Here is a 12537-nt window from a genome sequence, read left to right as displayed (position 1 = left end):
CCTTCCTATTGGCACCAATTGTACTCAATTAATAATAGACTTGTTTTAGCACGGTAATGCATCAAATGGTATGGTACATATCCATGTATCTGCCATTTAATAGAATAGAATAACACTTACCTTAATGTGTGATTTTTTCTTTAAGCAAAGAACATTTTCAAGAACTGATTTATGGTAAAACTTAAATGGACAATAGCATTACCAAAAACTCAAACACATCTAACGAATGAAAATAAACAGGCATATTCCTTACTTGAATGATTTGTTTCACTCGGTTTTGGTGTGTGACCCGGATTTTTCTCTCGCTTGTATATAGTTAATCGATTTGTGACTATTTCAGAGTTCTCTTAACTCTTCACAAAATTTAACTAAAGGAACCTACTCTATCTAAATCTAACATAAACAGCAGTTAATGTCTTTTTCTAGATTAAGACATTTCAATTTCGATTGTGTCGTCAGCAAATTTAAACATAACCAAATTTATATTTTTTTCAAATAGGATAGATAAATACACACACACTTCAATTTTTTTTATACAGAGGGTAACCATCCTACTACCTGTCGATACTTTTTATATTTGGCAATGCACAAGTCATGTTTTCTTTGACAGTCCATAACGTTAAAAATACTTAATCCCTGTGATGAGATTAGTTGATTTTAGTCTCTGATGTATGATTTTTATCATTGTTGGTTTTTTTTTGCTTTTAACTAGCTTTCAGTAAATGTGAGTGCTCTCAAATTGCACTCTCTTGTTAATTTGACCTTTTGATACAATTAGTAATGTGTTTTTGATTGTTATTTTATGTTTACTTATTTAAAGTTATATCTCGTCTCTGTATTTTTAATATATACCAGCTTTGGTTATTGTTAAGTATGACTATAAATGTTCACTCCTGTTCTCGTACTGTAAACAACCAAAATTGTTTATTTTGTAAAAAAATGTTTCCGTACTCCATTAACTTACAATGGTTGTTTTTTTCTGAAATTGTTTTTGATTTTGTATGTACATTGTGTCATATATCAAATTAATTCGTTCATATGTCTTTTGTTTGAGTACTGCCATTATTTCAATTGATATTTTATAGTGTATCCTTATATGTTGAGATGTTACACTATTGTTTTTGGTAAGGGTTGGTACCTATTAAATTGTTTAATCCCGCTGCACTTGTTTGCAACTGTTCTAAGTCAGGAACCTGATGTGCTTAAGTGTTTCTCCTTTCTTGTTTTATATAAGTTAGACCGTTGGTTTTTCGGTTTAAATGGTTTTATACTAGTAATTTTTTGGGTCCCTTTATAGTTTGCTATTCAGTGTGAGCCAAAGATTCGTGTTAAAAAATTGTACTTTGACCAATAATGGTTTATTTTTACAAACTGTGACTTGGATGGAGAAATGTCTCATTGACACTTTTAAAACATCTTCGTATATCTATTGAACAGCGGTATACTACTGTTGCCTATATGTGTACATTCATTTCCTTAAAATACTATATAAAATGTGGTATGAGTGTAAATGAGATAAAATTCCATCCAAGTCACAATGTGTAAAAAGGAAACATTATAGGTACCACAAGTGGTGCCCACGAAAAAATATGAATCCACAGTATATAGCTCTTAATCATATGATATTGTTAGATTATGTAGATAATTAAAGCATACCACGATTGGTAGGGGGATTATGTGTTTTTCGTAACTTATGAAATTTGCAGACGATAGATGAATGCTTGTAAATATATTAAATGTAGGTGAGCTTAACAATGAGCCTACGCAGCAGTGATACGCATTTGCAATTTTTTTCGTTGGAACATTGATGTATAACATTATATGACTTGCGTCTTTCGCTTTGTGAATAAACCCATGCTCTAAATCCAATAAAATGTGTTTGCACATGTGTATATTGACTACTGCAGAATAATGAATTTTATCTAATTGACATGCATTTAATATTATATTTCATTAACCAAAAACACCCAAAAATTCTTAAATGGTGCACATGTTGTTTCTCATTCATTTATTATGACTGTAATTTATGAGAATTCGAAATTGACATATTTGACCTAGATAAGACAACCGTTCATGCTTGCTGTTCAGAACTGCTTCCTCTGAAAAATCACATTGCCAGTCGTTTGCTAGTTTCCAAACAAAAAAGGGATGTTCATGGAAGAGCCCACATAAACGCTCTACATTTAAACACATCGGACATATAAATTACCTAAAATGTCCTTATCAGATTCGAAATATTGCTGCAAGTTATAATTTATTATCACTATCGCTCGGCCAAAAAATCACGAATATACTGCCTACCCATGTTAAAACTACAATAAGGAATAGCTTGAATTATTTTTCTTAATTTAAAGCTTACGAGAATAATCTCAACCTTATTTTACAAAATAAACGACCCACAGCAGATAGGTGTGATATGAACTTTGTTGGATCTAAAACAAATGACCTTAACTAAAGAATACCTTGACTGTGTACATTTCAACAAGTGCAATGTTTTTTTCTTGTTTATCAAAATGTTATTAGACAGTATTTCTGATTTAAACGAAAAGAAATGATGACGCTATCCTTTGTGAATGTTTTATAATTTTGATATGGGAATAATTTTTGTTTTAGTTCGTTTGACTTAGTTTTAAATTAACTATCCCAGCAATAATAGATCAACAACTTTACACATCAACAAACGAGAAGGAATTGACGGCTTAACGTTCCAACTAAATATGTTGCTGATCCTAAAATGCGAAATTAGTTTCTTATTATAAAAACTGTCCACGTTGTTATTGCTAGAACTATCAACATCTGTGAGCACAGTCTGGTCATACTTGATCACGGATGGTGTTCTTTTATCATTGTCTACAAATTAGTTACGAAGGCATTTAGAAACAATCATACATAACAGAAAACAGTATTTATATATGCTGTAATACAATTATTAACTATTATCGAAATACTATTCTGATCTCTCAGTGTATATCTTTTAATTGTTTTCTTGAAATATGTTTCTTCTTGTCAGATACTAGTTTATATCTATATATATTTCAAAACAAATCATCCTTTCTCATTTCATTGTTATTTCAAGAGATCATTAGTACTGTCGATCACGGTATATTTATGGGTTTTTTTAAACCGCGCTTTAAAGGTATTCGCCCACCAGACAACAACGAAACTACAGTGAAAAACACAATTACACATACGACAAACTTACTAGTGTATAAGAGTTAGCCGTCGATAACAGCCGTTGCTTATATTCATGAGGGCATCAACTTTCGTATAGAAAGTTACAGAAAAATGTGTGATTCTTGAATTTTGTGTTCGTACAAAAAGGCGAAGACTTAGAGTTAGTCAAATATGTGATTGACTTTTAGAATTGTTTTTATGAAATTGTACCTTCTTTTATAATTAAAATGCAATTTATATCGGCGATAAGAATGTGTTTATTCATTTGTCTTTAAAAAAATTAAAACTTATAATCACCAGTCGGTGCCACTTATAGACCGAATTAGTGACATGCTTAAACTATTCAGAATAACGTATATAGAAAGCTTTGAATTAATTTAAATGATAATTTACTTCTATATCTTGAATGTTTAACCCTCTTGCTGCCAAAGGGACATTTATGGCTTCAAATCTTGTTGATTGTGTAGAACGTCAAAGGTCTATTGTAACGTCACAATACTCAGGGGCACCGACAAAGTCAAAAGACGCCGTCAAAAGGGCGATTTTGGCGGGAATGAAGCAAACTGAATAAAATGCTATAAAAGTATACTTAAAACGGATGACAAGAAATGATACAGGATCATAAGCTTGTTAATTAGTACTATAATACCAACTTATTAAACGTGTTTACTAATTATCTAGTTCGTAATTTTTATGTGAAATGCTGCATTCTTTCAAGAAATTTGATATATGTTTTTTTCGTACATCTATCAATCAAAATATGGCGTATAACACATTTTAGCATCGTTTGTTTCAATCTCCGGCGCAGAGTTCATATCCGTTCCATACATGCTCCGCAATACTGCACTTAATATTGAGTGTAGTGTTACAAAGTATTGAACGGAACGGATATGTGATCTCTGCGCCGGAGATTGCATTTGTTTACGTTTCCATGTTGTGATGATTTTCGGTTTTACAAGCGTGTATTTTCCCGTAAAATGCTCATATTCTAACGTCATAGTTTTATGACGTCGCGAGACTCATTCATAAAAAGACATATGACGTGGGAGTACGATCGGAACAGCCCGTGCAATATATTCAAATTTTACCACGGGTGTGTACTCAAAGCGTTTGAAGGACGTCATGTTAGAATTAAAAGTAAAAAAAAAAAGCTCTCAATGACACCGTTTTCGGAAGAAATTTAAATTGACTAACATATCTGTTATTACACAACGCTCCATTATCGACACAAATTAAGTTCGAGTTTCAGTTTTATTTTGATTTCGAATATTTTTTCCAGTAAGATTTCTAGTTTAAGCTACACTTAGAAACTTCTTGAGTTATACTGTTAGATAGAGTAAAATTCCTAGTAAGAGTTCAAATTTTGAGATCCGATGAAATTAAGAGTAAGAATGTGGTTTCTATTTTCTGTTGGTGCACCTCTTTTTGTTTGAATGTATATTCTTTTATCACATTTATCTTTCATTGTGGTAAATGCAACTATTTTTGCCAATACTGATTAATGAGGGGAGCAGGGCCTTTTTCGGGAGGTCGGGATCAAGTGTTTTTAAGCTCGGGATTTCGGAATTGACCCTTTCGGGATCCGGGATGTTCGGGATGTCATGATTTTTTTTTTATTCTGGACCTCGGGATTTCATGTTTTTAAGCCCGGGATTTCGGGATCAGGACCCCTCTGCACCCCCCCCCCCCCCATTAATGATTGTTAATTTGAAAATAATAAAATGAATAAGTGTGCCAATATTTAAGCACTCTCTGATAAATCATGTTGGCTATTTTTGTTTAAAGAACCAAAGAATAAAGAGTCAAAAAAACTGGATGTCCTTTTCAGTTACGGTCTCCGACAATATCCCTTTATCACTATCGACATTGAAACATTGAGTGATCTAAACTGGAACCTACATCTGAACTTTTATTACTATTTATTAATTTTTTTACCATTGTTTTCTTGATTTTTGCAAAACTTTCAGTGGCAAATGTTACATGAACATCAGCACAAAACATTTGTCTATATGAGTGGAATATTCTTTCACCAGACGGACCATTAATGTGTTTATTACAGTTTAGCAGTACTCTGTGAGACATGTGTATATCTCTACATAAAGACATGTGTTGGTGTGTGTGTGTGTGTGTGTGTGTGTGTTAAATATTTCTCTTGTTGGAGACTGGTCAAGCCAAATGTATAGTACGTTTTGAATTATTATTCGCCCGGTTACGGGACGTATTATGGTAAACATCTGTCCGTCCGTCCGTCGTCAACATGTCGGACATTAACTCAAAAACGCTTTAACCAATTGGCATAAAACTTTAAAGAATTGTTTATATCTATTGACGTGAGCTCCCTTTCTTTTTTTATAAATTTTGAGTTTACGTTTCCGAGTTATCCATTAAAAAGGGGTGATTTTATCACAATCAAAATTTAGACCGTTTCAAGCTTTAATATTGTATCCAAACTTGCCCCAACTGTTCAGGGTTCAGAGGCGTTAGATATCAAAGGAACATTTGGGAAAGATGGACAACACTTAGATTATTTCTGTCGTCATATGTGAAATAAATAACGATTTCAAATAGGACTTCACACATTTACGTCCAGTGGCAAGTTTAATGCATATTCAGAACTAGAACATTTGAATTTGACTCTGCTTTGTAAAAACCCGACAGGCTGAGCCGGATAAATACTTATATGAAATGAGATGTTTGATGAATTATTTATACATGTAGTATAGAAGACTATAAAAGTTATGACGTTGCATGCATGTGATATGAGAAAACTGTAAGTTGAAACTCATTGTTCTTATTTACAACCCTCTTTTAAACAGACAACTACAGATTCCGATTGCTATTTCAGATATTTATATGCCATACATTTTGTCCATTTCGAGTAGCATTTTCATTTTTGCACTTAAGGTCAAGATGAGTCCATAATATTTTTGGAAATTAAGAATTCAATTAGATATTGAACATACACATCAGAAAATTAAAAAAAAAATATATGTCACCGACTTCGTTATATCGAGAAAATGGTCGGAGAGGGTACTAAGTTACATTGAATATGCTATGAAATTCTAAGATTCTTAGTGTTGATTATGCATGATGATTATGTGTTTTGTATTGGTAGATCCTTTTTATCATATTGGTCTGGATAGTGGGTCATTCATTTATTAATGTTTATTTTGTGTATCCAATATTTTTTATTCTTTATATTTTAGCACCTCATCATTCAATCTTTTGTTTTGCCTTTTATTCTGCAGTATTTGCCCATTATTTTGTATTCCGCAGGTAAACCCCAATACAATCTAGAAACTCGCTAGTTCAACATATCAGTTTTAAAAAATATGATATATCCATTATCAGTTCTTCTGCTTTAGTGGAATATCCCTGCGAGCGTTCGCTTTTTCATAAATTAGCAACCTTTACGGCGGAATCGAAAACATAATACAGTTACGATACTATGGCGGCGCCGAGAGTGATGCGTATAAACAATAGTGTGATTTCCCTTAAAAGTGGATACTCGTCCAATCGGCAATCTCAGTTATCCCATATCCCTTTTTTTGTATACAAACGTCTTTCAGAAAGCTCGATTTTCCATTATGTAATATTTCCCTATTCGGAATTTGACGGGTACATAACATACACCAAGCCTATATCATCTATCATATTTCATAAAAACTGGACAAAACTTTTTAAATTCTTGTCTTACGGAGTAAACAAAAATCTATATGTTTGTTTTCTTATTGAGATATTGGATTTTTTTGATTTTTTTTAACGGGCTGGGACATATTTGCCAACCTTAATAGAATCATAAATATGAGTGTATGTCTTCAGTTTAATTGTCACAAACATGTTTTACTTTCAGTAAAAAAAAAATTGACAATAAAATTATTATACTTCATGTAAAAATGCCAGATTTTGTTTGGCTAATACGAGGGTGTCAATTTACTCTATTACCCTTCATGGAGACGCTTGATCAAGTGTGCGCTTTATTAAATACGACTCTAACCTATCTATGACAAATACTTTATCACCCTTCACAGAGACGCTTGATCAAGTGTGCGCTTTATTCAATACGACACTATCCTATGGCAAATACTCTATTACCCTTCACGGAGACGTTTGATCAAGTGTGCGCTTTATTAAATACGGATGGTTATGTACAAGATGTCACAGTTTATTACTTTGAAGTTTAAAAAATCGCCAGTAATAACAGAACATTCAGTATAATAAATTAAATAACACATAGCTGAGAGGGTGATAGAGCAGAATGGAACCCCTCGAAAAGGCATTGTCAACCTTGGCTTCGCCGCGGTTGACAATGTTTTCTCGGGGTACCAATCTGCTCTATCACCCTCTCAGCTATATGTTATTTATATATTATTAATAGTAATGTCGGTATCCTTGTTTGTGTGCGATAAATTGGGAACTTTGATATCTTTTGAGCAATTGCAGTTTGTGATCTTAATCTATTATATTTCTTTTATTTATTGGATAAATCTCATCTCATTTTGTATATAAAATTAAGCCGTTGTTTTTTGTTGTTTGGATTGTTTTGCACTTGTAATTGTCGTTCCCTTTATAGCTTACTTGTCAGCATTGAATTTATGATTGCTTACTCTGCTAGATTGTGTCTTTGCATGGAAAGATGTCTCATTTTGGCATTCATACCTTATCTTCTTATTTCTATAAAAAAGCACGTTCAAGTAAAAACTTTTAAAACAGGTAATTTGGTACCCACTATGATCCAGAGGATTTAAATAATTGGAGATATAATTACATTGAATATGCTATGAAATTCTAAGATTCTTAGTGTTGATTATGCATGATGATTATGTGTTTTGTATTGGTAGATCCTTTTTATCATATTGGTCTGGATAGTGGGTCATTCATTTATTAATGTTTATTTTGTGTATCCAATATTTTTTATTCTTTATATTTCAGCACCTCATCATTCAATCTTTTGTTTTGCCTTTTATTCTGCAGTATTTGCCCATTATTTTGTATTCCGCAGGTAAACCCCAATACAATCTAGAAACTCGCTAGTTCAACATATCAGTTTTAAAAAATATGATATATCCATTATCAGTTCTTCTGCTTTAGTGGAATATCCCTGCGAGCGTTCGCTTTTTCATAAATTAGCAACCTTTACGGCGGAATCGAAAACATAATACAGTTACGATACTATGGCGGCGCCGAGAGTGATGCGTATAAACAATAGTGTGATTTCCCTTAAAAGTGGATACTCGTCCAATCGGCAATCTCAGTTATCCCATATCCCTATTTTTGTATACAAACGTCTTTCAGAAAGCTCGATTTTCCATTATGTAATATTTCCCTATTCGGAATTTGACGGGTACATAACATACACCAAGCCTATATCATCTATCATATTTCATAAAAACTGGACAAAACTTTTTAAATTCTTGTCTTACGGAGTAAACAAAAATCTATATGTTTGTTTTCTTATTGAGATATTGGATTTTTTTGATTTATTTTAACGGGCTGGGACATATTTGCCAACCTTAATAGAATCATAAATATGAGTGTATGTCTTCAGTTTAATTGTCACAAACATGTTTTACTTTCAGTAAAAAAAAAATTGACAATAAAATTATTATACTTCATGTAAAAATGCCAGATTTTGTTTGGCTAATACGAGGGTGTCAATTTACTCTATTACCCTTCATGGAGACGCTTGATCAAGTGTGCGCTTTATTAAATACGACTCTAACCTATCTATGACAAATACTTTATCACCCTTCACAGAGACGCTTGATCAAGTGTGCGCTTTATTCAATACGACACTATCCTATGGCAAATACTCTATTACCCTTCACGGAGACGTTTGATCAAGTGTGCGCTTTATTAAATACGGATGGTTATGTACAAGATGTCACAGTTTATTACTTTGAAGTTTAAAAAATCGCCAGTAATAACAGAACATTCAGTATAATAAATTAAATAACACATAGCTGAGAGGGTGATAGAGCAGAATGGAACCCCTCGAAAAGGCATTGTCAACCTTGGCTTCGCCGCGGTTGACAATGTTTTCTCGGGGTACCAATCTGCTCTATCACCCTCTCAGCTATATGTTATTTATATATTATTAATAGTAATGTCGGTATCCTTGTTTGTGTGCGATAAATTGGGAACTTTGATATCTTTTGAGCAATTGCAGTTTGTGATCTTAATCTATTATATTTCTTTTATTTATTGGATAAATCTCATCTCATTTTGTATATAAAATTAAGCCGTTGTTTTTTGTTGTTTGGATTGTTTTGCACTTGTAATTGTCGTTCCCTTTATAGCTTACTTGTCAGCATTGAATTTATGATTGCTTACTCTGCTAGATTGTGTCTTTGCATGGAAAGATGTCTCATTTTGGCATTCATACCTTATCTTCTTATTTCTATAAAAAAGCACGTTCAAGTAAAAACTTTTAAAACAGGTAATTTGGTACCCACTATGATCCAGAGGATTTAAATAATTGGAGATATTGCACATACGGCAACGGTAAATGAGACAGCAGCCGACCGATAAAAATACATCTAAGATATTATTTTGGGATAAAATTAGAAACAGACCGACTTTATCGATGTATGAAACTATACAAAATATGTTAAGCTATTTATCGTCCCCCCTCCCCACTTATTTTTAGCATACTGAATATTATGATGTTCTTACTTTTAGTTCAGCTCCTGATCAAAAAATTACACACCAAATACAGATAAAAGTGTTTCAGTGCCAGTTTTTGTGTTTTTCGAGGCAGAAATGTTTTGGAATGACATTATACAGGTTTAAACAAACTCACAAACTTTTCGTACTGGACAGTGGTAATTTCACCTGACATTTCACTGTTTCACGCCATGTAATTATTGCACAGGTACAATGCGGTTCAACTTCTTTTACAAGGCGAAAAAGAAAGTCAATATGTGAAGCCCGTAAACCATACTTTTTTTTAATCTGAGCATGCAAATTGAAGATTATATTATATATTTTACAATAAAAATATTTGTATAACAAAAACATTTATTTTAAGAGTCCCAAACATTATATAAATTAACAGTTTTTCCACACGTTTACACGTGTTTTAAACTTGTAGTAGCCTACATTGCATTTTAGTTAATTGAGCCGATTGGTCAGTTTTTCAAAACCATATTGGCCTTGTGTTTGGAAAATAATTATCCAAATATATTCTGACGTCAGGAAATCTAGGAAATCTATAACTGTCAACTTATATTTTCAGAAAACGACATCTGTAACAAACATGAACTTTTAGCTTCCGCTTTACAAGCAGAACCAAATAAAATAAAAGTCCCAACTATGTATTGGCTACCGAAGCTCCACAAAACACCTAACAAATATAGATTTTTTCGTCTTTAAGCCATTGTTCCACAACTAAATTATCTATTCTTCTTACCAGTGCACTTGGTACAATACAAAACCTGATAATAAATTGTTCAAATAAGAAATTAATTACTTTTGGAGTGTCAAGAACTCGTTGGAAGTACTTGATAAACTGCATGCTAATGAATCTGGTTTTGAATCTGTTCAAAGTTTTGATTTTTCTACCCTGTATACCACATTGCCTCACATTCTCATTAAGAAAAAAGTTCACCCACCTAATTAAATGGGCATTTTAAAAAGTCAGAATGTGAATATATATATGTTCAAACTCTTTTAGGTCATTTTTGAGTAGCAATAGACAAAAAAAAACTATGTCAATTGGACATACTTTGATACTATATATGCCCTTGAATTTTTACTAGATAACATTTTTGTTCGCTTTGGAGATTTCGTATATCATCAGGTTATCGGAATTCCAATGGGGACTAACTGTGAACCACTTATTGCAGACCTGTTTTTGTATTGCTATGAGTTACAACTTATGACAAAAATCAGCAAAAACCCATCGAAACAACATCTGATAAACAAATTTAATAATACTTTCAAATATTTGGATGACATTTTGGCTCTTAATAATGACGACTTCAGTATGTATACTAAAAAAATTATCCTGTTGAACTTACTTTACATAAAGCTAATACTAACAATGACCACTGTCCTTTCCTTGATCTTGATATATATATCACTAACGGAAAGTTTAATACTAAAATTTGTGATAAAAGGGATGATTTTTCATTTCCTATCGTTAGATATCCATTTTTAGATGGTGACGTTCCCTTGTCACCATCTTACGGTGTTTATATATCTCAACTTGTACGATTCGCTCGTGTATGTAACAATGCTTTAGATTTTAAAGAGAGGAATTTATGTATTACTGAAAAATTATTCCTCCAGGGTTTTCTATATCACAAACTAGTCAAAACATTTACTAAATTTTATCATCGGTATAAGGACATCATTCGTAAATATAGCTCAACATGCAGACTTCTTATACGTTTAGGTATTTCACATCCAACAAAAATGTCAGTATTCACCACAGAAACTAACAAAATCTTTAAATAGACTTGTTAAGAAGGGATATAGTCACGATACTGTTGTCAGGTCATTAAAGATTGCTTAATATTGATTCACTTATAGGGTCTTTGCATCGGAACTCAACACATTTATTCCCAAACCAGTTCTTGGTATGACACAGGTTATGTTCTTCTCATATATGGTATGATGGTATGATACTAAACCCCTAACGGGAAGGATTGTGCCTGATATTCATCTGATGAAATCATTTAATCTTTCAATCAGTTTAATTGAAGTCTGGATCTGGCATGTCAGTTAACAGATAGTAGTCTGCTGTTATTTATGTATAATTTTTTTTTTTTTTGGTTACATCTTCTGACATCAGACGCGGACTTCTCTTTAATTGAATTTGAAATGTACGTAGTGTTATGCGTTTACTTTTCTACATTGGCTAGAGGTATGGGGGAGGGTTGAGATCTCATAAACATGTTTAACCCCGCCGCATTTTTCTGCCTGATCCAAGTCAGGAGCCTCTGGTCTTAGTTAGTCTTGTATTATTTTAATTTTAGTTTCTTGTGTACAATTTGGAAATTAGTATGGCGTTCATTATCACTGAACTAGTATATATTTGTTAAGTGGGCAGCTGAAGGACGCCTCCGGTTGTGGGACTTTCTCGTTACATTGAAGACCTGTTGGTGACCGTCTGCTGTAGTTTCTTCTATTGTCGGGTTGTTGCCTCTTTGATAAATTCCCCATTTTCATTCTCAATTTTATTCTCGACCTGTTTATACAGGCGAGAGAAAACAAAATAGTGTCATAAAACTTGTCAGATCGACTTTAAAACTGCAATTGTGTAATACATGTTTTAAGACAATCCCTTTATTTCAATTGATTAGTACCTATTTTACATGTTCTTACACTTCATAGTGAATGACATGTTACCTTTTAATG

This window comes from Mytilus trossulus, chromosome 1 (genome assembly GCF_036588685.1).
Source record: "Mytilus trossulus isolate FHL-02 chromosome 1, PNRI_Mtr1.1.1.hap1, whole genome shotgun sequence".
Taxonomy (NCBI): domain Eukaryota; kingdom Metazoa; phylum Mollusca; class Bivalvia; order Mytilida; family Mytilidae; genus Mytilus; species Mytilus trossulus.
This window is presented reverse-complemented; position numbering follows the sequence as displayed.